Consider the following 25289-nt stretch of genomic DNA (forward strand, 5'->3'; position numbering starts at 1 on the left):
GGTGAAAGTGAGAGCGTTGTACGGGGGAACTTTCTCCTCTGTGCACAGCTTCTTCAAATGTAGCATTAACATTCCTGCATGCATGCTGGCCTACATGCATGCACTGGCGTACATAAAGCGTGGAAAAATATCACAACAGATACTGAAAATTTGAGTGTCTTCTCTTTTATGTTATGTTATGTTGCTGCCGTCACCTTTTCGTGAAAGATCCAAGAATATGCACTCGCTGGTGAACAAAGGCAGGAAAGTGCATATCCTACTATCCTGCCTTCATGTCTTCAGTACTGTGGCCCTGTGGTTGTACACTTGATAAACACTGTTACTGCAGCCATATCTTTCCTCCTAAACCTTTGAGATAATGGAGCCCAAGGGTTAAAATACCTTTTACTTCCCTGTCACACATAGGTTCAGTGTCATTTGCAGATGGCAGGTTTCAGGAACATTATAGTGGGTTAGGTCTCAGTGATAGTCATGTTGTCCTGCATTATACATGTCTGTTTGTTCCCTACACATAAGCACGATGTGCATTATTAATCAAAACCTAGCAGTGTAAACAGTGCATCTGTTCTTTCGGAGGCCCTGTAAAGCACATACATTGAGCACAACCTTACCAAAAAGTCAACATATAACAGGACCAAATGCATGCCTTTCTTTTCCAATCTTGAATGTTTTTTCTGGTGGTCCTCATGGACATCTGCATGTGATGACATGCTAAAGAGGAGGTATGCTGTAGGATGACCTTGAACTCCTGTTACACATTATGAATTCAACTTACTGAGGTGCCCTGCTATGGTACAACACAGTCCATGCTGTTGTATGTGTATTGCATGCTCTCATGACATTTGCTGTCAGGTGAACAGGTTGCGACTGTACACGCATCCTCCATTATAAAGGCCATTATGTACTTATTATATACGGCTACTGTTTGCAAACATGTGATGCCTGCTTTATTATTTCCTTTACTTGTAAGCATCTTCACAAGCGCTCTTTTACCGCCACGGAATCCATTCATGGGGTCCAGGTCACTATCTTCCAGTAAGCAGGGGTGATATATGTCATTCACAGAAGTTTATCAGCTCGGGAGGTATACATATTGTTTGTGGAGGAATGAGTGACAGCAGCTCCTGACATGTAACCGAAACCTGAGAAACACCTCCTTTTCGTATACTGTCAAGCTTTGCTGAAACATAGCAGACGTGGCAGACGTTCTGTGTGCGGTTACTTTTCTTGCTTTGTGACAGCAGACTATTTTATTCGCACCTTGGGCCATAGCAGCTCAATAGCAAAATACATGACCTTACACAGTGTGTAGCACAATTGCGAAGTGTCATGTTTGCCAGAACTGTAATGGAGTGGTTATGTTCTGCAGTGGGTGTGCATGTGACAGTCATTCATGTGTACAGGCATACAAATGGTGTTACAACTGTAAAGCATCATTAACAACCATTAATGTCACAGCATATCTGTACTGTTTGTTGATGGTCAGAAGTGTTAAGGTGCACATGGTGACACATGTAGTATGCAGGATAAATTGAAAGGTTAACTACAGTTTTTGAGGTTTCTCTCCCCTTCCAGTGACTCCATGATGCAATCTGCTTCCTGGAACTCATTGTAGTAGGGCATATAACAGCATGCTTACAGGATGTCCAGCCTACCCACAGTGACCTATGCCACTGACCCTTGTGAATTCCTCGAGGGTGTTTGTGACAGGCAACAATATGCCCTTTCATAGTAAAGATGTGGTGCATGGAACAGGCACTTAAATTGGTACATTCTGCTTGCACGATACCCAAGATTTTATATGAAAGCATACCATAATGCAGCCAAACATGCAGCATGCACATAGATTTGGCAGTGCATTGCTTTCTGTGTGTGGGTGGGGGTGGTTATTACCGCCTGGCAGCCTTCACTCCTCACACAGGCATGTGGAACATCCTATTTCTGAGCTCCATGTTTGTGTATGTGGTGTGTCTCTCCAATTGTAACTATTGAATAGCACCCTATTGTATGTTTTGTGAAACCACTATTTATTAAGGAATAACTTTTATTAAAAAATAATTTGTTGTGGAATGGGGTAAGTTCCATATATTTTGATGCATGCCTCCACGGCCTTGCTTCAATTATTGTGTTATAATCATCAACTTACCATCCTCCCACTCACTTTTTTTTATTCAACTTGTTTTTGAAATTTTTTAAAAATATGATTATGTGTGAATCAATCTGTCCTCTTAACCGTTTCCCCAGGTTCACCAAAAAATATGTCCAAAAATTTTTTTTGGAAATTTTTACTCTGTTGGTCCTTACTTTTTTGTAAAAGTCAAGCTGAGATATTCTTCACTCTTATTCCAATTGTATATTGGTGTTCTTCTTTCTTTGTCTATGGTTACATTATTTAACCCAAATGTTTCTTAGTTCATTGAAACTTTGTTTCTTCATTAATTAGTTAAATACAATTAGATGTTCATTTGATCTGGAAGCTTGAATCTTATATAATTCTCAAATAAACTTTTACTATGACTTGAGAGGTTTGGTATGTATGAGGATCTAACTTCACATAAACTTAACAGATTAAATTTTCTCCTCAAACGCCGGTTAAATATTGCAAATCGCAAAACCTTATCTCTTATATGCCCCCAAATGCCAATAGAATGTTATAAGTCACAAAAACTTATCTCCCGTGTGCTCCCAACACAGCCGTGTTTTGAAAAGTCCTCCTTTTCTTCGTCAGGGGAGTGTGCATTTGTTCTTCGTTCCTCACTCTCAGGTTCCCAAACTCTGAGTGGTGGCGTTCTTCTGTCGGTTCGCGTCCTTCCTCACTCTCAGGCTACCAAGCTCTGAATGATGGCGTTCTTCTACCGGCTCACGTCAGAGTCTTTCTTTTTAAATTGGTCAGCAGATCGTCTATAACCAATGGGAGATGGTACTTACGTCATTTTTTTTCTTTCACTATTGACTTAACATTTACCTCGATTCACAGGAGGTTTAAAGCAGAGTCGCCCACTCCATCTCTTCATTCAGTCCGCTCGGGACTACCGTGTTCAACGTAAAAATCCAATGTTGTTCACTGTAATTTAAACTTCTTTTTTGGTCTCCGCCTCGTGGATTGATCTCTACCATATCTATGATTGTCCACTTCAATTGTTCAAACCGATGTTCATATTTGACACAATGATCAACTATTGGAGCTTCCAGAGTTTTAGTCTTCAATTTAGATCTATGTTCAATCAACCTAGTCCTGATAGTTCTTGAAGTCCCACCAACTTAAGTTTTTGGACAGGAACATTGGATTACATAGACAACATTTTTGGAAGTACTATCTGAATCCCTCCTCCTCTTGATACAGTATCCTGTTATCGGATCCTGCCATTCCATACCCTCAATCATTGTGGCACACATGTCACAATGTGCCGCAACAAATTATTTTTTAATAAAAGTTATTCCTTAATAAATAGTGGTTTCACAAAACACACAATAGGGTGAGATTAATTTTAGGTATAAGAGAGTAGATTTTTTGGTCTCATCTGGGCGGAGACTGATACGATTAACTATTGAATAGCATGCATAAGTTGTCATACAGGTAGGTGCACCAGGCCACCTTTTTTAACACTCCGTCTGTGCAGTGTAAAAAAAAAAAAAAAAAAGGAAGTGAATATGTGATGTCTATCGGCCCATTTCAAAGACAGTACCTTTACTGTGGCAATGTACGTGCTACGCCTATACCTACGTTCTATGTGGCACTGTTTTATTGTACGTGTTGGTTGCATCACATGTACAATATGCAAATGTATTGTTTTGTATGCTGTACTGTTGGTCAATCATGGAACACAGCCTCAGCTGCTGTATGTGTGAGGTACAGTTGGGGATTCACTGATTGGTGTGTGCTACACCATCTACAGAGATGGAGAGCACAGGACAAGGAGGTGTGATACTCCTGCTGCTACTATGGTGAAGCAGAATTCTCCACCCAGCCTGGCATGCCTGTTCTCTCCTGCCTTGGGTCCATAATATGACATGTACATTTTGCATCTCCTTTCACATTGCATACATTTAAAAAAAAAAAACAAACCCTCTAATTGTAGCAGGGTATAACCCATACTATGTAGAACATGCTGGTACCCAACACCTTTAACAACCTTCTAGGGCCTCTGTTGATTAGCCATGCAAACTTTGCAGCATATGGTGTAGCTCACTCGTCATCAATACTTTCAAAGCAGCATCTGAGAGTGTGAACAAACCGTAAGACCAGCAATGATGTTTACTTATGTTAAATAACATACCACTTTTGGTAGGAACACATGTTTTGTGCAGTTTACGGTTCCCAGGTATGCACAGACTCCTGCCTAATGCTGGTAGGAATGTGTTTATACTGTCCATTGACCCACTTATTAAGTCCTTCTGCCACTACATACAGCACTTGCAAGTCTTCATACCAATGTTCGGTTTGTCCCCAGGGAAGAGTGTTTGTGCGTGCCTTCAGCGTAAGGATGTATGCATGCTGCTATGTGTAAAAACATATTAACATGACACACAGCTGCATGCCTGCATGTTTGCAACCAGTGGTGTCGCTGCAAAACACCATTCCCTGTGGGGAAAAGCATTAAATCTTATAACACATGGAAATACTAAATTGATTGCCATTAGTAGTTACTTAATCTGTGCGTGCCATTTATGCCAAACTTGCTACCAACATTGGCTCTAACAATGTACACACCTGCAACCCTTCCACCACACAGGACACGGCTTCTTAACCTAAAGAAAGTATACAACGTTGATGGTTTACACTGTTAAGTTATGTAACGTGTGTAACATATGTGGTTACAGACCCTTGAATTCCTTCCTGAAGTAAGTAGAGTAAAAAAAAATATTGCTGTGTCATGAACAATGTACATTCAACCATTACACCACATTGGCTATACATACACAGTAAATCATGTGTAGCTTTGTAAGGTACAGGCCTGGTGACAAAAAGGGCCATGTAAGTAAAAGTCAGGTAACCCAAAAGTTAACAAACACAACAAAACTCAAGAGTGAAGTACTATATGGGCCGATACAGTAAACTCCGCGGGAGAGCCACTCTCCTGTGCGTGCGATTCTGTATTCAAATTAAGTCTGGCGGTAAAAACAGGTAAAAATAGGCGCTAGGGACCCTAGCGTGTCCCTAGCGCCTCTTTTTGGACAGGAGCAGCGGCTGTCAGTGGGTTTGACAGCCGACGCTCAATTTTTCCGGCGTCTGTTCTCGAGCCCGCTGACAGCCATGGTTTTCAAGCCGCGGGCTGACTTAAAAAATTTTATTTTTTTTTTTTAACTTTTTGTAACTTTCGGGACCTCCGACTTAATATCGACTTAATATCGGTGCTTGGCTGCACGTTTTACTTTCTGTATTGCGCGGGAATAACTAATAGGGCCATCAACATGATTTTGCATGTTGCGGGCGCTATTAGTCTCGGGGGGGGGGGGGGGGTGTGTGGACGCGCATTTTCAACGCGCTATTACCCCTTACTGTATCGGCCTGACAGTAATAGTGTGGTTATTGACCTCTGCAGCTCTTCACTAACAGCATATACTGAGCTTTCCTGGTAATGGCAGAGCCATTGGGGTCTTCCTTGCTCCATAAATGAACAATTTTTGAGTGTCATTACATTGGAGTATGCAAGGTAACGTTGACATCCAACATTTAACCATACCTACCATGCATAGTCAAACCACACTACTTGTTGGTGATTTTGTTTCATAAACTTTTTCGAACAGTGATCACTTTATTAAGGAACACAAGTAGTGCACTCTTGAAATAATTCTATTTGCTTTCTTTATCACATTCTGCAAAGACAAGATAGGTCATAGCACAGAACAATGTACATTTTAATTCACTGCACTTTCTGTGTTAACCTGAACAGTAATATATGCAAACACCTGTACAGGTATTGCATGTTATCCTTAATGCAGAATGATGATTACATTGGGGGATATTTACTAAGCATTTTTGCCATGGAAAAATCCTTCAGTAAACAGGCCCCCAAAAGAGGAAGTGGCACCCCTAACACTATAGCATAGCTGTTAACTCATAGCAACATAAATGACACACATTTGTGTACATGTTAATATGACAGAAAGTGCATGTTGAAAGAGTGCACTCGGCGGACAAGCAAAGGTAGGACAGTGTAAAATGACAGTCAAGGCCCCACACAGTGCATGTTCAAAAGGTGCACTCTAAGAACAGAGCCAAAGGCCCCAACCAGCACAGCTCAGCATGTAGTCAGCAGGACCAACAGCAAACAGTAAAACATGTAAGCAGCAGGAGAACGAGCAAAGTGTTCACCATGTATGCAGCAGGAGTCAGAATGCAGACAGTGCCATCAACATAAGAAATTGCCATGCTGGGTCAGACCAAGGGTCCATCAAGCCCAGCATCCTGTTTCCAACAGGGGCCAAACCAGGCCACAAGAACCTGGCAGTTACCCAAACAAGCATCGCAGCTTGGAGGCAGGAGGCCCAGGACGACAAGGAGCAGCTTGGAGCCGGCACTTGCAGGAGATGAGAAGAGAGGACACCCCGCAGCATGGGGACAGCACAGCAAATCTGTGACGAGCACATGGCCTTTCCTTGAAAACAGAGCCTTTTGCTCTTCTATGCCCCTTTCCACTTTGGGGGGGGGGGGGGAACGACACCTTTTTTTTTTTTTTGCTTGGCTGACCCCTCTGCCATTGTGATTCTGCTGGGCTGCTGCAGGGTGTCGATCCCATAGATGTGGCTGATGGGAGTTCTGGCATTCACTGCAGGATCTGGGTCATAACATTTGTGAGATTACTGATAGCTGCAATGATGGTGTTAGTGCTTTGGGTGCTGACTGCCATGGCTTGCTGGAGGATGCGTTTTTGTCACTGACCCGTTCTGCAGAGGTTCCATATTTCAGCCCGCATCGGATGACGTGATGCCTTCTGGTTCTGCTGGTTGTGATGGTGGTGGTATGGGGGATGCTGGCATGGGCCCTGCTGGAGCAGGTGTGGGGGCTGCTGGTGGGGGCCCTAATGGAGGTGGTGTGGGTGCTGGCAGTGCTTGGCGCGAGGGTGCAGATGTAGATATTGGTGATGAGGGACTGAAAGGCTGCAGTGTTGGCATGGCTGGGCTGGTGTCTGATTCGCCTGGGGTGCTGGTTGGGAGCTGCTCCTGGGAATGTTGCTAGTCTTTGAAAGTTTGAAGATCCAGGTCTACATTTAGGGAATTTCGTGATGATGGAGAGTGCATGATAATCAGGCCCTGCGATTCCTGTGCCTCCTGCTGCTCCTCCTCCAGCTCAACTTGTGTCTCCGCATCCATTACTAAAGGCCTCTGCAGGATGGGGATTGGTTGGCTGGTCCCTGCAGCATCCCGGCACGTTCCTGGCTGGGACCGGCCCTTTTCTGCTCAAGAGCTGTGGAAATAGAGAAGGGACAAAAGTACATATGTTACCATTTGAAACTTTTTTTTTTTTTGCCATCAGAAGTGCACTTTGTTTACTTACAGTGCCTGATTCAGTAAACCATTTTCTCATAAGTACCTGGCAAGTACCCAAAAACTAAGTCTATTCCATGTTACTGTTGTTAGTAATAGTAGTGGCTATTTTCTAAGTCAACTTAATTAATAGCAGGTAATAGACTTCTCCAAGAACTTATCCAATCCTTTTTTAAACACAGCTATACTAACTGCACTAACCACATCCTCTGGCAACAAATTCCAGAGTTTAATTGTGCGTTGAGTAAAAAAGAACTTTCTCCGATTAGTTTTAAATGTGCCACATGCTAACTTCATGGAGTGCCCCCTAGTCTTTCTACTATCCGAAAGAGTAAATAACCGATTCACATCTACCCATTCTAGACCTCTCATGATTTTAAACACCTCTATCATATCTCCCCTCAGCCGTCTCTTCTCTAAGCTGAAAAGTCCTAACCTCTTTCGTCTTTCCTCATAGGGAGCTGTTCCATCCCCTTTATCATTTTGGTTGCCCTTCTCTGTACCTTCTCCATCGCAATTATATCTTTTTTGAGATGCGGCGACCAGAATTGTACACAGTACATGTAGTAAATGACCCTATATGTGTACACAGGTTGCAGTCTGGCCATTTGTGGCAGAGTTGAACTTAACCTGCAGTAGCTCTTGTGGTGTCTAGCCACTGATCCATGCCCTCGAAGACGTCCAGTCCCAGCCTTTCTATTAGTTGCTGCTCCATTTCGGTGACCACTATTGGACAAGGTGCTCCTCCTCCAGTCTGCCTCATGTATTTTGAACACTCTGCTACTTTTGCCTTCAGCTGGGCCTTGATGTCTCTGTACCAATGCGCAACCTGCTCCCCGCTCCACTGAATGCCGCTGTGCTGGGTGATGGCCTGGGCAATGCTCCTCCAGATTTGGCCTTTAGCTGCTTTAGATGTCTTTGCTGCTCTGTTACCAAGGAGACTGGAGTAGTTCTGCAGGGACCCCAGCAATCAGAAACTCGTTCTCCGCCCTACTGAACCGTATTGCACGTTGTCTCTGCCATACAGCTGGCTGACTGGCCGAAGGGGGTGCCACTTCCTCTCCCAAAGAGGTATCCTCCCTGCCCTCACTCTCCGTCCCACTGTCCTCGCCCGTCCCTTCCTCCTCCCCCCACCTGACCCTGCACTACCAACTCCCTTCTCGCCTGCCTTCTGTCTAACCCTATGCTGCTGTACTCCTCCCACCAGTCTTTCCTGCCTAACCCCTTCCCCCACCCCTACTCTCCTATCCATTCCCTCCTACTGGTCTCTACTTCTCCCCCAGTCCCTACTCCTACTCCCCCCTGGTACTCTTTCCCCCCCTCCGCCTCCTCCCCTGCTATCTTCACCCCCTTTTCTCTTCTCTTCCCAGGCCTTTCACCCTCCATTCTCTCCTCCTCAGACTCACTCCTGCTCAAACTCCTCCGCTCCTCCTTTGCTCCTCACACCTTCTCCTCACACCTTCTTCTCCGCTCTTCACACTCATCCTCTGCTCCTCACAATCCTCCTCCACTCCACAGAAAATGACAGACAGACAGGACTTAGTTTCTTTCACTCCATCAAATATCTCAAAAGACAAAGGTAAAGGGAAACAAATGAGATGAAGTGACAGCACAACTCAATCAGAAATTGCAAAAAAAAACCCTACCTCCAATCTCCGCAAGATCACTTGCCTCCTCTCCTCTCACTCCGACACCTGACACACCCTCAAAGGAGGAGGGACAGGAAATGACTATTTATAGTCTGCAGAAAATATCACATCGCTCGTTGACATAATGCCTACCGCGATAATGTACTGCGGTGTGCATTAATACCTTCTGCAATGCCGAAAACCAGCGATTTGCATGAACACCCATTTTTCTTATCGAACATGTTAGGCCAGGTGTCGGGAACCTTTTTGGCTGAGAGAGCCATGAACGCCACATATTTTAAAATGTAATTCCGTGAGAACCATACTAACTACAACCCCCCCAAGACCTACCAAATTAATTTACTACAACCCCCACCCTCCTGACCCCCCCCCCCCAAGACCTGCCAAAAGTCCCTGGTTGTCCAGCGGGGGTCCGGGAGCGATCTCCTGGAGTTGAGCTGTCGGCTGCCAGTAGTCAAAATGGCGCCGACTGCCCTTTGCCCTCACTATGTCACTGGGGTCGACCAATGGCGGCGGTAGCCCCTGTGACATAGTAAGGGCAAAGGGCCGTCTGCTGCCAGTAATCAAAATGGCGTCGACGGCCCTTTTGATTATATAGATATAGATATATCTATATCTATATAAGCAGAACCCTCCCCCCCCCCGCATATGAATATAGATATAGTGGATATGCCCTGTGCGGTCCTGCCAGGTGGGTAGCGTACAGCTGGAGATTTATGGGGGGGGGGGCAGGTAAGGCTTGATTTTCTGCCACCGCTGTCCTGTTTTGATGTATTCAGTCCTGTTGTGAACTGTATTGCCATAAAAGCAGTACTGGGGTTGATTTGTTAAAGTGTTGAATATGAGAAATGTCTGCTTTGCCAGCTGTTCTTTGATAGCTGGGACAGCTGCCATTCAACGAGAGAGAAAATAGATTGGAAAGATATATACTGTAATGCTTTTTCACACACTGACTTTTGGATGCTAGAAGGTCATCGTGCTTTCTTCCTTGCTCGTCGAGCCAATGCTTTTTTAAATTCTAAAAACTTGTTTTCTGAAAGATTTCTTGTTGCTGCTTTTTCACATGCCATATCTTATGGAACCGGGCTGTGTACGTATTTGGGGTGGTATAATTTTCAAAACTCTGCAGCTAGTTTTACCTGTGGATTTTGCTCCCAGCTTTCAAACAGGAAGTATGCACATACTTTCCCTTATAAAAAGCACCCACAGAGATTTGCCCCCTGCCTTTTCTGCAGTTTTTTTTTTTTTTTCCGTGACCAAAGCAACAACACGTTGTTTTGACAATCCAGAACGATGGCTTTCTAAGCCAGCTAAGGACCTCATTCTCTAAGGCTTTTTTTCTGTTTGTGTCTGTGGGGAAAACAATTTAATGAATTGGGCCCTAAATAAGTTTAAAACACTATACTTAAAGCTGTGAGCTCAAAAGACATAATTTTTCTGCTCTAGAACGCTGCTTTTGAGTGAACGTCAGGTGGAATCCATATAAACCTGGAGTGGTCTTCAACTTTGACCTCAAAGTGTGTCCGTAGCAGCAATTCAGAAGAAGGCCAGCAAAATGGTGTGCGGCCTATGCTGTAAGCCACACATAGAGAGACTTTGTGCTAAAAAAAAAACCAAAACAAAACAAAAAACTATTCACTAGCAGGGAAGAGGGAAAGGCGACATCTGATGCAAATATTTAGATACTTGGCACAGACACAAAAAGGTATGTGCACTAAAACCTGCTGATGTTTGATCATTTGGATTTGCGATCTGAAACCATGGCCCTTTAGAAATGTATAACATGCAGTCTGTTCCAGTCTAATCTGTGCCAGTGCTGCAAGGAGGGTGAGGAATGCTTCTGGGTCTAGGTGAGGAGGGATTTGGTTATTAGAGAGGGGATTTCTGAGGGTGGTCTTACTGTTTCCCGTACATTTGTCTGTTCTACATCTGTTGGGAAAGTGTGTGTAAGTCTCTGGTTAGTTGTAGTGAGGCCTAGTTTTTGTGTTTTTGTTTGTTTTTGTGGTTCTATTTGTGCTGTTTTTGAGGTGTGTGTGTCTGTCTGGAGAATGGTGCTGAGGCTGGGCATGAGGTGTGAGGGAGAGGGAAAGAGAGAGAGAGAAAGTGGGCATGAAAGAAGTGTGCAGGAGGAAGAGGGGGGAAAGGAGGGGAGAAGAGAGCAGTGGGAAGAGGGAGGAGATGGCAGACAGAACTAGCTCGCTGATACTGAGATTACCTCCGTGGGAGACCGCACTTGTTACATTTTATGCCTGAAGAAAACGGAGAGGAGGGTCCTCGAGAACACTCTCTGGTATTGAGCCTTTGAAGGGTCCCACTGCCTTCAAGGAGGCTGCATCCAGCGTCAGCAGTTTAAGAGCTTCCCAAAGAGACTGTGACTACAGCAGGCGGCTGAAAGGACAAGATGGCCGAGATCAAGGCACAAGCTGCAAAGACTGAAGGAGATTTGCCACCCTTAGTCGAGCATATGTCAATGGAGGAACTCCTGAAGGGCCATCCTGGCACTGGAGCAGGTCAAAGGTTCCCCCCCCCCCCCCCCCCACCAGGACCTGGATATGGCTGCAGCATTGGCTGAGCGGGAATCGAGTGAGAATGCTAACTTCAGCTGCATGCATACATGTCCATGGCATGAGGTGGTTCCTAGGTGGCACTGAAAGGAACCGTAAACTGTGCCTCAAAGGGACTTTTATTTTCAGAGCTTGAAATTCCCAGGAAATTATTATTATTTTTTTTAATCTTATAACAAACTATCAGTGGAAAAAAATTACTTTGTTATAAAACACAGGAGAAAAATTTAGTGGAAAAGTCATTTTTTTCACTGATAGTTTTTGTTATAAGATTGAAATTCCCAGGAAAAATAAAATAAAATCTTGAAAATGAAAGTCTCTACTCAAACACTAAAGGATCATTTTCATGCACAATTTCTCACACTTTATAACAACACATCTCTCACGTCTACTCTGGTAAACTGTACAACTACCTGGATCATGGAGGCAGGGACATTAACACCATTTCATTACATTCATGCATCCAATTTTATATGAATATCTTCAAAAAGTAGACATCCTACTCAGGGGTCAAAGGGGAATTAAGGATAGAACTTCCTTGTATTGTACAAAATATCATACATTAGTGAAGTTGGAAAGCACAAATACACAATAGAGAGAGGGTACTAATGTTACAGGTCTTACATGCTTTTCCTTTCTTTTATACAGGTCCTAGTTCTTGAACCATCAAATGCATGCCTCCCTCTTATACAGCCAAGTCCTCTAGTTAAGGCAAGGTTCTCAGGTACCCATAGCCCTCTTAGGGGCCCTAGTAGTTTCGCCATTTGACCTAAGAGTTGATTAAGTACTTCCTCTCCATGAGCTAAGTTGCACCCCAGCCTGCTTCTTCACTGCAGTCAACTGCAGATCTCTCTCCTTCAGAATATCTTCTTGATTATAGACAGATTATCTCTTCTCACTACCACGTTCACCATATATTCTCAGAAGTTACCAATAATGACAGCATCACAGTGCACTCCTTATATTAGTAGACCAAGCACCTTTCTACCACAGGGCTACACATGCATGAAGCTTGTTGACTCTCTTTTTTATGACTTTAATTGGTAACAAACAAGTAATTACTTTCAAGTAAGAAATTATCTTCTAGTCAAGGTGGCAGGAGGTGAAACACTAACTGAATTCAGTCATGCTTGGGATAGACCCAAAGGGACCTTAGTGGCAGAACAGTAGTAGGAAGGGAATGACTGTGAAGGACAGTAGTAGGAAAGGAGTAATGGTTGAGTTGGATCTGTGGCAGCACAATAAGTACAAATGAGCAGAAGGGAGGGATCAAATGGTCTTTCTCCGCTGATATTTTGTGCGTATCTACGCAAAGAAGAAAATCTGATGTGGAGTCCTAGATGAAAGGACACAAATGTAAAGATATTTCTGCAAACCCAAAATGTATGTGGTAGAGCAGTGGTGATTATGATACTAAACTGAATCCAGCTAGACTTAGGCCAGTTTTCAGCTGTAGCCTAGCTAGATAGATTGTGGCTGAAGCTTTGCTTGAAGATGGCCAGCTAGATTTAAGCCAGTTGAAAATTCATCCAGTAAGAGTCGGTTAACCCAGAAAGGAGGCCATGGTGTGAAGATAATCAGGAAGGTCGAGTGATTTAAAAAAAAAAAAAAAATTAGATTCGAAGCGTAGCATTTGAGCAAAGCCTAAATAGTGGCAATTTGGGTAGTAATGACCGTATAATGAGGGACCTAGGGCCTGAGAAATGGAGTACATCATCAGGCTAATTAGAATATGCATAACCTGGGGTTTTGCGAGGAGAGAGCTATCAAGATGGTGACCAGAACAGTCGCGCTGGTGAGAGGCTCTCGACATTTCTATTGCCAGTATGCTTCACACAAAAAGAAAAGCCAGGGTACGGAGTGGAGAAAGCTCCTCCACTCTGTTGGAATCTACCCAACCCCAGATAGGAAGTTTTTTTGCAGCAGTGTCTTCACTAACGCCGGGAGAGCAGGTCGCTGAAAGGCCGGCTGAGGAGCATGAGCCGTCCCCTCTGACCGAGATATCTTTGAGCCCCGGCTCACCAATGAGACCGGCACCGTCAGGCCGGGATGAGGGACGAGGACAGCAGGAGGCCGTTGGCCCACCAGAGGAACTCCGAGGTGAGGCAGGAGCGGCTGGACAAAGGATAACATCTTACGGACTTACTAATCTGGAGCAACAAGCGAAGGTAAAGCCCCGTGGGGGAAATGGAGGAGAGGGCCTGGACTTCGCAGGAATGCTTGAGTCTCTGGGGATTGGCAGTGGCATTGGCGTAGCAGCGAGTGGAGGAGGAGGAGATGGGGAATAGGAATCTCCAAAGCAAGTTAAATTACTACAACCTACAGCTGAAATAATCCTTTCAGCAATATGGATAGCCCTTCAAACTCTTGAAAAGGCTATTATGGGCCTTACGAAAGAGGTGCTTGAAGTTAAAAACCAGGTAAAGCTATACGCAACTGAAATAGTTCTCCAGAATACAAAAATGGAAGGTCGGATAACAGAAGTGGAAAGAATACAGACTGTTATAATGCAGAACGATGACGAAGTGAATAAGAGGTTGGAAAAAATTGAAAACAATTTGAGAGCGCATAATTTAAAGTTTATAAATTTTCCTGTCTTTAGAAATGTTTCTCCTTTAGACCTGTTTAAGCTTTACGTATCTCAAATAATAAAGCCAGTGATTACTAAGGCGTATTACCTGTATCCTAGTGAAGTAAATCAAGAAAATGCTCAAGATCAATTAATATCTGATATAACAACTTTACTTGAATCCTCTCAAGAAATGGTAGTATCCCAACGAAAACCGTTATTAGTTTATTTCGCCTTCTTAATGGACAAAAATAACATCTTTAAGCATTACTTCAGGAATAACCAGGCTCTCTTTTTTTGGTCAGAAAATATGGTGTTACCCATACTTGGTGAAACAAACACAATCAAGAAGAAAATTATTTCTGAATATGAGGGGGGAAGAGCTACAATTAGGAGCAACATTTAAATTACAATTTTCTTGTAAGTGTTCTGTGTTTTATTAAGCGCAAAGATATGTGTTTTTCGCTCCATTACAGCTTAGGTCATTCTTGGATACTCACTCTACTCCTAGCTAGACCCTATGTTTGGTGTGTTTGAAGTCATTAGTGATGGATCTGTTCAGGTTTTCCAGATATACTTAGTGAATAATATTTCTATGGTGATAAATGCGCTCTAATTTCCTTAGCTCTCTCGTATTTCCTCTATTTTTTATTAAGTGCAGTTAATGTCATATTTGATAATATATATTTTCTGTGATATTTTTCTGATTCTGTACTTAAGTGATTTCAACAACAAGTGGATGCTTGTAATTATGTTAAAATGCAATAAATAAAAAAAAAAAGAATATGCATAACCTTCATTATACCTTTTTAGACATACAAAAGCCCCTCTTGTGACGTTGGATCAATATAAAAAAACCATATGTAAAACAGCAGTGAGCGTGCATGAAGTATGACGTGTAGAGCAAGGGTAAGAGGCAAAAAGACATCTGCCCACTCTTCAATCACAAGCCTGTCCTATTTGCATACTCTTGACACTCAATGAGCTCCAGTCCATAAGAAACGACATGTAAAAGCTCCTGTACATATACACACACATTCCAAACTGCTGCTTACAGCGAGAAAAAATGTGTTTGGCTTAACGAGCTGCAATGCAGGAGGAATTGCTGGCATGCTAGGTCATCGGTGTGTCAAAATGTTAAAAAAAAAAAAAAAAAAAGCCATCTGCACATTTTTATTCGCTACCTTGTGACAATCGCGGTATTGTCTCTCTTAAAGGTTTTGAGAAATAGCTCCACAATGAGTCTTATTTTGATCTCTCTCAGGGCACTCTTATTCCTCTCCACTGTAATAAGTGAGAATGAATAAAAAGGAGAGCACAGTCCAGTTCCCATAACTTGTCTATGGGAGGAAAAAAATAAGTAAAAGAAAACATTTATTCTTCTATAGAAGATAATGAGAGCTGTGGTGTTAAATTTTCAAGGGTAAGATAGCCAGGTAATTTTACATTTATCTGGCTAGATTTAGGGAAGCCATTTGTGCAACCGGAGTTGCATGGCCAAATTTAGCCAATTAGTGCTAAAAAAAAAAAAAGTGATCAATTAAATAAAAAACTCAAACTGGGAATGCCCCTCGGCTCCCCTTTTATGGCCAGTTAAATATATGAAACCCTAATTTCTCCTTAAGCAACTCTGATCACCCAACAGGGTAACCAATAACTTTGCCAAGTTGGCAGGTCTCTTTTCTCTCGTTTTTTTTTTTTTTAATTTATTCTTTATTCAGTTTTACAAATTTAATTCAAGCATTACTTGAGTTGAAATATATATACTTCACTCATTAAAGTTCAAACATAGTTAATCGATTCCTAAATTACAATAATCAAAGAATATATATCTATTTAACAATAAAGTAATACACATTGTAACCTATTTATTTTGAAAAACAGTGAAGTATAAATCTTTTAGCCCACAAAATTGGATCCAAGATTTCACAACCTTAAGGAAATATATTTAAACAGAAAATCAACTATAGGGGAGTCACATTTTATTTTATAGACCTTTTTAAATTGCCTTTAGAAGTATACATCAACTCACAGGGGAGGAGGACACCAAGGGGTCCCTTCTACTAGAAATAAAAGATGTTAGTTGCGAGGGGAGAAAAAACAGAAACGAATTCCCTTGAAATTTAACCAAGCACTTGCATGGAAACTTAAGCATAAACATCCCTCCCAATTCTAACACTTGTGATTTTAACAAAAGAAATTGTTGACGACGCTTCTGCGTCGTTCTCGCGAGGTCAGGGAATATCTGAACTTTAATGCCCAAAAAATTTTCATGACGATGAGAAAAGTACTTTTTGAACACCCATTCTCTGTTAACTACTATCGCAGCTTCAACGTTCCAAGTTGTATATCGTCCCTGTTTTATTGTAACTTATATGTTTCTTTCTTTTAAGCACCTGTTAATGTTATTATTATTTTCCTTTGTCACACCTTGTTAATTGTAAACCGGCATGATGCGATCCCCATCGCGAATGCCGATATAGAAAAAACTCAAATAAATAAAATATGTGCCTTGTAATTTAGGGAGTACAAATTCAGCTGGTAAGAAGGAATTTTTAACTTGATAGATTTATTTGCTAGGTGGTTAAATCTTTTGAAAATTGTGCCCATGCGACCAAAATGGAGGCACCCAGACTTACTCTGCCTTGAGCAGGAGTAAAGATTGAGACTGAGGAGGCGGCAGAGACCACCTATATACTTATCCACTCACCTAGATATGCAGCTGCTATTCACCTTTCTGCAGCCTTCAGCATAAGGAAGTCTGGCTATCCTCTTTTTGGCCACATAGAAATGACGGCAGAAAAGGACCAAATGGTCCATCCAGTCTGCTCAGTCAGCTTATGGTAGTATCTGCTGTGCTGATAAACATAGGTTACCCCATGTTTATCAGTTTCCTACACTGCAAAAATCAGGGCCCTCGTTGGTTGCTGTTTGAATTCAGTTCCCTGTTATGCCTTGCCATTGAAGCAGAGAGCAATCTTTGAGTTGCATCAAAGTAATTAGTCTTAATGGCTAAGGGTAATAACAGCCACATCAGCAAGTTACCCCCGTACTTCTTTCCCCAGACTGTAAAAGTTGAGGCCCTTGGTTGCTGAATGAATCCAGTTCCCCTTTCCCCCTGCCATTGAAGCAGAGAGCAATGATGGTTTTGCATCAACAGTATCAAGGCTTATTGGTTAAGGGTAATAACCGCCGCTCCATCAAGTTACTCCATGTACTCTTTTCTTCATTTCCATCCTTTAGTCTTTAGGGTTTATCCCATGCCCTTTAAAATTCTTTCAGTGTTTTGGTTTTCACCTCCTCTGGAAGGGCATTCCAGGCATCCACTACCCTCTCTGTGAAGAAATATTTTGACGTTGGTTTTGAGATTTCCTTCCTGGAGTTTCATTTCATGACTCCTAGTTCTACTGATTCCTTTCCAACGGAAAAGGTTTGATGTTTGTACATCATTAAAACCTTTCAGGTATCTGAAGGTCTGTATCATATCGCCCCTGTGCCTCCTTTCTTCCAGGGGATACATATTCATATCCTTCAGTCTCTCCGCATAGGTTTTCTGATACTGACTCCACACTATTTTGGCAGCCTTTCTCTGGACCGCCTCCATCCTGTCTCTATCGTTTTTGAGATAAGGGCTCCGGAACTGAACACAGGACTCCAGGTGAGGCCTCACCAAGGACCTGTACCAAGGGCATCACCACCTCCATTTTCTTACTGGTTATTCTCCTCTCTCTATGCAGCCCAGCATTCTTCTGGCTTTAACTATCGCCTTGTCACATTGCTTCGCCGTCTTTAGATCACTAGACACTATCACCCCAAGATCCCGTTCTTGGTCCATGCACATCAGGCTTCCCCCCCCCCCCCCAATCTCATAAAGCTCTTTTGGATTACTGCACCCCAAATGCACGACTCTGCACTTCTTGACATTGAATTCCAGCTGCCAAATCTTCGACCACTTTTCAAGCTTTCTTAAATCAGTTTTCGTTCTCTCTACTCCTTCTGGCGTGACCACTCTGTTGCAGGTCTTGGTATCAAGTGTAAATAGACAAATAGACATAGCTCCCATTATTCCCTATGGGAGGAAACATTTATTTTTTCAAACTTTTTCTCCCATGGAAACCATCCCATGCCACATTTTGGAGCCATTTCTGGCAGCTTATAAAGATACTGGATGCAGAATATCAAGGCACTTGTCTGTTGAAGAATGGCTGTGCAATACCCTCCCGCTGCACAAACATCTTACCACATTAACCACATGTATCCCTTTTTCATAATAACATTTCTTCCTATGTGTTCACATGTAGCTATTAGTGCATGTGCACGAATGATGGGTCTGAGTGCAGAAGCACGAATATATCTGTACAGAGTAGGTAAAGATAGGATATACTCGTGAGGAGGATTGTGAAAAAGAGGTGTGAAAGGGAGGGTACACGTGGTTAATGTGGTAAGATGTTTATATATGTGTGTGTGTTCTTTAAAATTTGTGCTCTTTCCAGGAGAAAGGAGCATACTGGAATTTCTGTACCTCTCACTGGTGTGGGGAATATGAGGGTCCTGCATCAGCCATTGGAGCAACCTTGGCTCCTCTCTGTATGTTTCCAGGAGTCAGGGTGCACCACTCAAACCTTAGACCAGCAAGGTCAGTGTGAAAAGCATCCATGAAAAAAAAAAAAAAGAGAAGGCACTCCTTAATGGACTGAATCCAACAACTACAAATCAAAATATTAGTTAAGAAAAGAAAGGCACTTACTTTATCAGCGCATAATGGACCCATCAACAGCGTGTGTGGCCCTATCCATCTCATACAGAAAGATGGGAGCCAAGACAGGAGAGACTTACTGGATTTGGCAGGTAGACCCACCAGAGGTCCAAGTATTGGTACCAGAGGACTAGCTTCATCAATGTGGGTGGGCGGCAGCTGAGGTGCTGGCTACCATCCTATTTCTCATTTGTGCAAGTAACATGAGCCTGTGATGTCTGCATATTTATATTGTGTCCAGCACCATTGTTAGGGTGGCGCATTATCAGAATTACATTGCAGATAGTTTGTGTTGCTTGGGTGCTACTGACGGACATCCTGTTCTCTTTAGTGATTTTAAACAGTGGGCTTTAGTGAAGAGGCAAGAAAAATGCTTGGCATCAGTCATTCTTTGGCCTTTAGATGGATCTGTGTTTGTGTTCGTAAGTGGCATAGTTACCTACAAGAGTACTGAAATACAGAGCCGTCCTTTGTGGAGGGGAACAGGGGTGACTGCCCTGGGGCCCTGCACAGAGGGGAAGGCCCCGCTCTGCCATGGTAACCCCTTCCCCAACGCTATAATTTCAGTGTTACAAGGTCCCATTGATTTGCCCTGGGCCCCACACCCTCCTGACATGCATCGTAGTTTAGAACAATGGCAGCAATAGGTGTACAGGACATTTCTGGCTTAGAAGGCACTATGCTAGCTGGTATTTATCAAGACTGTTGTACAAGATGGCACGGGGCTTGCTGATGTGGGAAGGCAGAACACTCTTTACTATGATGGGACCACGGCTGATGCAGGTTAGGTGAAGCTGTAAAGGATCCTTATGTGTGACAGACAAGGCTGCAGTGAAGAGTACCTTTAACATTGCTGGTCTCTGTAGAGGGGGTTGTGAAATAGTGATGTGATATAGCAGCAATGTAGAGGTTCAGGACTGTCTTGTTAATACTGTCCCTTCAAGGAGAAGACAACTGTGAGTGAATGGTGGGGGTGTGGCACTTTATGTCTGGGAGGGTATAGAGTCCAACAGGATAAAGATCATACAAGAGACTAAATGCTCAGTAGAATCTGTATGGGTAGAAATATCATGTGTGTTGGGTAAGAGTATAGAGATAGGAGTATACTACCGTCCACCTGGACAAAATGGTATGAGAGATGATGAAATGCTAAGAGAAATCAGGGAAGCTAACCAATTTGACAGTGCAATAATAATGGGAGACTTCAATTACCCCAATATTGATTGGGTAAATGTAACATCAGGACTTGCTAGAGACATAAAGTTCCTGGATGTAATAAATGACTGCTTCATGGAGCAATTGGTTAAGGAACCAACAAGAGAGGGAGCTATTTTAGATTTAATTTTTAGTAGAACGCAGGATTTGGTGAGAGAGGTAACGGTGGTGGGATCACTTGGCAACAGTGATCATAACATGATCAAATTTAAACTAATAACTGGAAGGGGGACAATAAGTAAATCTGCAGCTCTAACACTAAACTTTCAAAAGAGAAACTTTGATAAAATGAGGAAAATAGTTAGAAAAAAACTAAAAGGTGCAACTGCAAAGGTTAAGTGTTCAACAGGCATGGACATTGTTTAACAATACAATCCTAGAGGCGCAGTCCATATGTATTCCACACATTAAGAAAGGTGGAAAGAAGGCAAAACGATTACCGTCATGGTTAAAAGGTGAGGTGAAAGAGGCTACTTTAGCCAAAAAACATCCTTCAAAATTTGGAAGAAGGATCCATCTGAAGAAAATAGGATAAAACATAAGCATTGTCAAGTTAAGTGTAAAACATTGATAAGACAGGCGAAGAGAGAATTTGAAATGAAGTTGGCCATAGAGGCAAAAACTCATAATAAAACTTTTAAAAATATATCCGAAGCAAGAAACCTGTGAGGGAGTCGGTTGGACCATTAGATGACCGAGGGGTTAAAGGGGCTCTTAGGGAAGATAAGGCCATTGCAGAAAGACTAAATGAATTCTTTGCTTCCGTGTTTACTAATGAGGATGTTGGGGAGATACCAATTCCGGAGATGGTTTTCAAGGGTGATGAGTCAGACGAACTGAACAAAATCACTGTGAACCTGGAAGATGTAGTAGGCCAACTTGACAAATTAAAGAGTAGCAGATCACCTGGACCAGATGGTATGCATCCTAGGTACTGAAGGAACTCAAAAATGAAATTTCTGATCTGTTAAAATTTGTAACCTTTCATTAAAATCATCCATTGTACCCGAAGACTGGAGGGTGGCCAATATAACCCCAATATTTAAAAAAGGCTCCAGGGGCGATCCAGATAAATATAGACCAGTGAGCCTGACTTCAGTGCGGGAAAAATAGTGGAAACTATTCTCAAGATCAAAATCGTAGAGCATATAGAAAGACATGGCTTAATGGAACACAGTCAGCATGGATTTACTCAAGGGAAGTCTTGCCTAACAAATCTGCTTCATTTTTTTGAAGGGGTTAATAAACATGTGGATAAAGGTGAACCGGTAGATGTAGTGTATTTGGATTTTCAGAAGGCGTTTGACAAAGTCCCTCATGAGAGGCTTCTACGAAAACTAAAAAGTCATGGGATAGGATGCGATGTCCTTTCGTGGATTACAAACTGGTTAAAAGATAGGAAACAGAGAGTAGGATTAAATGGTCAGTTTTCTCAGTGGAAAAAGGTAAACAGTGGAGTGCCTCAGGGATCTGTACTTGGACTGGTGCTTTTCAATATATATATATAAATGATCTGGAAAGGAATGCGACGAGTGAGGTTATCAAATTTGCAGATGATACAAAATTATTCAGAGTAGTTAAATCACAAGCGGACTGTGATACATTACAGGAGGACCTTGCAAGATTACAAGATTGGGCATCCAAATGGCAGATGAAATTTAATGTGGACAAGTGCAAGGTGTTGCATATAGGGAAAAATAACCCTTGCTGTAGTTACACAATGTTAGGTTCGTAATGTTAGGAATTATTAGGAAGGGAATGGTTAATAAAGTAGAAAATGTCATAATGCCTCTATATCGCTCCATGGTGAGACCGCACCTTGAATACTGTGTACAATTCTGGTCGCTGCATTTCAAAAAAGATATAGTTGCGATGGAGAAGGTACAGAGAAGGGCGACCAAAATGATAAAGGGGATGGAACAGCTCCCCTATGAGGAAAGGCTGAAGAGGTTAGGGCTGCTCAGCTTGGAGAAGAGACGGCTGAGGGGGGATATGATAGAGGTCTTTAAGAACATGAGAGATCTTGAACGAGTAGATGTGACTCGGTTATTTACACTTTCGAATAATAGAAGGACTAGGGGGCATTCCATGAAGTTAGCAAGTAGCACATTGAAGACTAATCGGAGAAAATTCTTTCACTCAATGCACAATAAAGCTCTGGAACTTGTTGCCAGAGGATGTGGTTAGTGCAGTTAATGTAGCTGGGTTCAAAAAAGGTTTGGATACGTTCTTGGAGGAGAAGTCCATTAACTGCTATTAATCAAGTTTACTTAGGGAATAGCCACTGCTATTAATTGCATCAGTAGCATGGGATCTTCTTAGTGTTTGGGTAATTGCCAGGTTCTTGTGGCCTGGTTTGGCCTCTGTTGGAAACAGGATGCTGGGCTTGATGGACCCTTGGTCTGACCCAGCATGGCAATTTCTTATGTTCTTATGTGTAGATGGGAAAATGTGTTTTAAAAAATATAAAATATATTTGAGCATGTGTTGGCTTTGCATACAAACAGTTCCCTATACCATGCAGCTTGTTAAAGTGTGGGTTATTTGTTTTCTGACTTTAATAGGTGTTACTTTGCATATGTGAGTGTGCTGGGTTTTTCTCGATTGATTCCTATCGTACTGGAGCAAATAAGTGTTTCAGAGAGCATGCAAACAAGGTGGTTTGGAGAGATGTTGAAGCAGGTGTTCCAGCTTTTTTCTTTTAGTTTGTCTTGATGTTACAGCCCATACATGCTCGGTGCAATTCCCTGTCTGTTAAGATAAGGGACCAACATCTGTGGCACAACGTTGCATGTCCAGAAAACAATACAGAGGCCCATGTAAAAGGAAATAAGGCAGCTAATGTGTTCCACAGCTCATAGCAGGCTGGACCCAGTATACCTCATTACCAGGTCGATGCAAAGTAGTGCGCTCGACTGCATGGCTTTGCACGCGCTTGGGCACGAATTTGGCAGGCTCCCAAACCCGTCATGCAGTAGCGCGTCCAAAATGCATGTCCAAATCAGCGCATAGCTAATAGCGCTCATCACATGTAAATTCATGTTAAGGCTAATAGCTATTATTCCCCAGATGCAAAAAAAAAAAAAAAAAAAGTGCGCCTGATCTGCACATTTTTACTCTCAAAAATTAATGCCTGCCCCAGAGCAGGCGTTAACTTTTGGGACTCCTCAAGAATTAACAGAAAAGCAAAAAAATACTACTATTCTGAGTTCCTCCGGCTTAATATCATGGCGATATTAAGTTAGAGGAACTGGGAAAAGGAGAACTTGAAAAAAAAAAATAAAAGTCGCTGGCGGTCAGGTTAGGAAAAGCAATGCTCAATTAACGAGGGTCCATTTTCCTAACCCTTGGCTGTGCACAAGTTAGGAAAATGGACACTGGTAAAATTGAGCGTCCGTTATCGTAACCCAAACTGACAGCCACCTCTCCTGAGACATTTTCCCCTAGTGCCTCCTTTTTACAGTGGTAGCCCATTTAAATATTAAATCGGGTACCTAGGAGAAGTGGATCAGCACACATTAAGAGAGTGGGCGCGCAATCATGAGCGCCCGTATAACGCATGCCAATATTGCATTGGCTTGCATGGGGGTAATTTTGTAACTGTCCACTGATATCTTTTACTCACACACTTATGCTAGTTTTTAAAGTGAAATTGCAAGCATACATTCACTTTGAAAATTACCTGCGTCCATTTACATCTGCTAATTAGTGCAGATAGTTTTCCCAAGAAAAAAATAGGCACATATGTTTGAAAGTTGAGGTTTGTGTATAAATGCGAACTTTGTCCCAACCCTGCCCCGAGAGCACCGTTTCACAATATGGGCAAAGTTAAATGTGTAGTTGACACTACATGCATGTTTACCCTCACACAAGGAGAGAAATTTTCTAAAACCTTTTTCTCCAGGTAAAAGCATCGTTCTACCTGTGGGAAATGGCTTTGAACGTTAGCCTCCCTATGGCTCTCTTTATCCTATTGTCCCTATTCAATCTCCTAAGCAGCCTTTGTCCGGCTCTCAACTGCAAACATTTTTATTCTGTGGCCTACCTGAAAAGCTGTGCACCCTCATCTCCCTTCCTGCCTCAAAACGGCTGAATCGACTCCATTTATACTGGTGTGCATGTACAGAAATCCCCACTTTCCTATCTTTATATGAGCTGGGTGTATACCAGGGGCTTCCCTCACTTGACCTGGTGTGAACCCCAAGGCCCAATCTGCTTTTCAGGCTATGCACAATGAGTATTCCGGAGATAAATGTGCATGTAGGAGGTCTCCGCTGCATGCAAATTTATCTCCTGCATAGACTCTTCGTGGATATCCTGAAAAGCCCGACGGGCTGTGGGGCTCACCAGGACGGGTTTGGAAAGCCCTGATGACTATCGATCTGGCATGGTGGCTTCCAAATCCATCACCAAAGCAATACTACACAGAGCACCTTGAATCACTGAAGAATGGGTCCTATGGCACAACTCGGGTCAGTCCATTTGAGTCGCGGCTTCACAAGTAGAAATACATAACTTTTTATTCAGACCCGTACATTCAGTCCTCTTGTTTTAAAGGTACAAATGATATGCTGGGCCCAGCACTCGCCGCTGGATGGTACGCCCAGACTGTGCGACAGCTCCCCACCCATTCTCACAGACTGCTGCCTTAGCATAGCATTTGTGGACAGTTTTATATATAACTGTTTAGTCAAAAGGTTTTATTGTCCTGCTTATTTAATGGGAATGTACGTAACTGAAAGCTTGGGATCATTTCGCTCTCTCCGGTTTGTGATTCATTGCCTTTACACATTTGCATTTTTCAAGTTAAAAAACTATGGAGAACAGAAATAAATCTTGCTGCCGATCTTACCAAAAATTGTGAAACACCAGAGTAAATTTGTAAGAATATTATTTTTCCCCTGATACAAGCTTTGTTATGCGGGCAGTTTGTTTTTTTTTTGTTTTGAATTACACTGGATTCATTTTATAAGGCCAGATTCTATTTTTGGTACATTCAGCTACTTCTGTTACACAGGCACTGTTATCTAAGAAATGTAGACAGAGGA

The 25289-nt window shown here is 42.5% G+C and overlaps 1 protein-coding gene and 1 long non-coding RNA gene across 14 annotated transcripts in view; one reads left to right on the forward strand and one right to left on the reverse strand.

Moving 5' to 3' along the window:
* Positions 1–25289, forward strand: part of SORBS1 (sorbin and SH3 domain containing 1) — a 376150-nt gene that overhangs the window by 54872 nt on the left and 295989 nt on the right. The gene's annotated exons all lie outside the window — the stretch shown is intronic.
* LOC115095471 overlaps positions 5658–25289 on the reverse strand; it is a 131158-nt gene continuing 111526 nt past the window's right edge. The window contains exon 4 of the long non-coding RNA XR_003857792.1: positions 5658–7408. This is a non-coding gene — a long non-coding RNA (uncharacterized LOC115095471). The remainder of the gene's footprint in view (positions 7409–25289) is intronic.

This window comes from Rhinatrema bivittatum, chromosome 7, assembly GCF_901001135.1.
Source record: "Rhinatrema bivittatum chromosome 7, aRhiBiv1.1, whole genome shotgun sequence".
NCBI lineage: Eukaryota > Metazoa > Chordata > Amphibia > Gymnophiona > Rhinatrematidae > Rhinatrema > Rhinatrema bivittatum.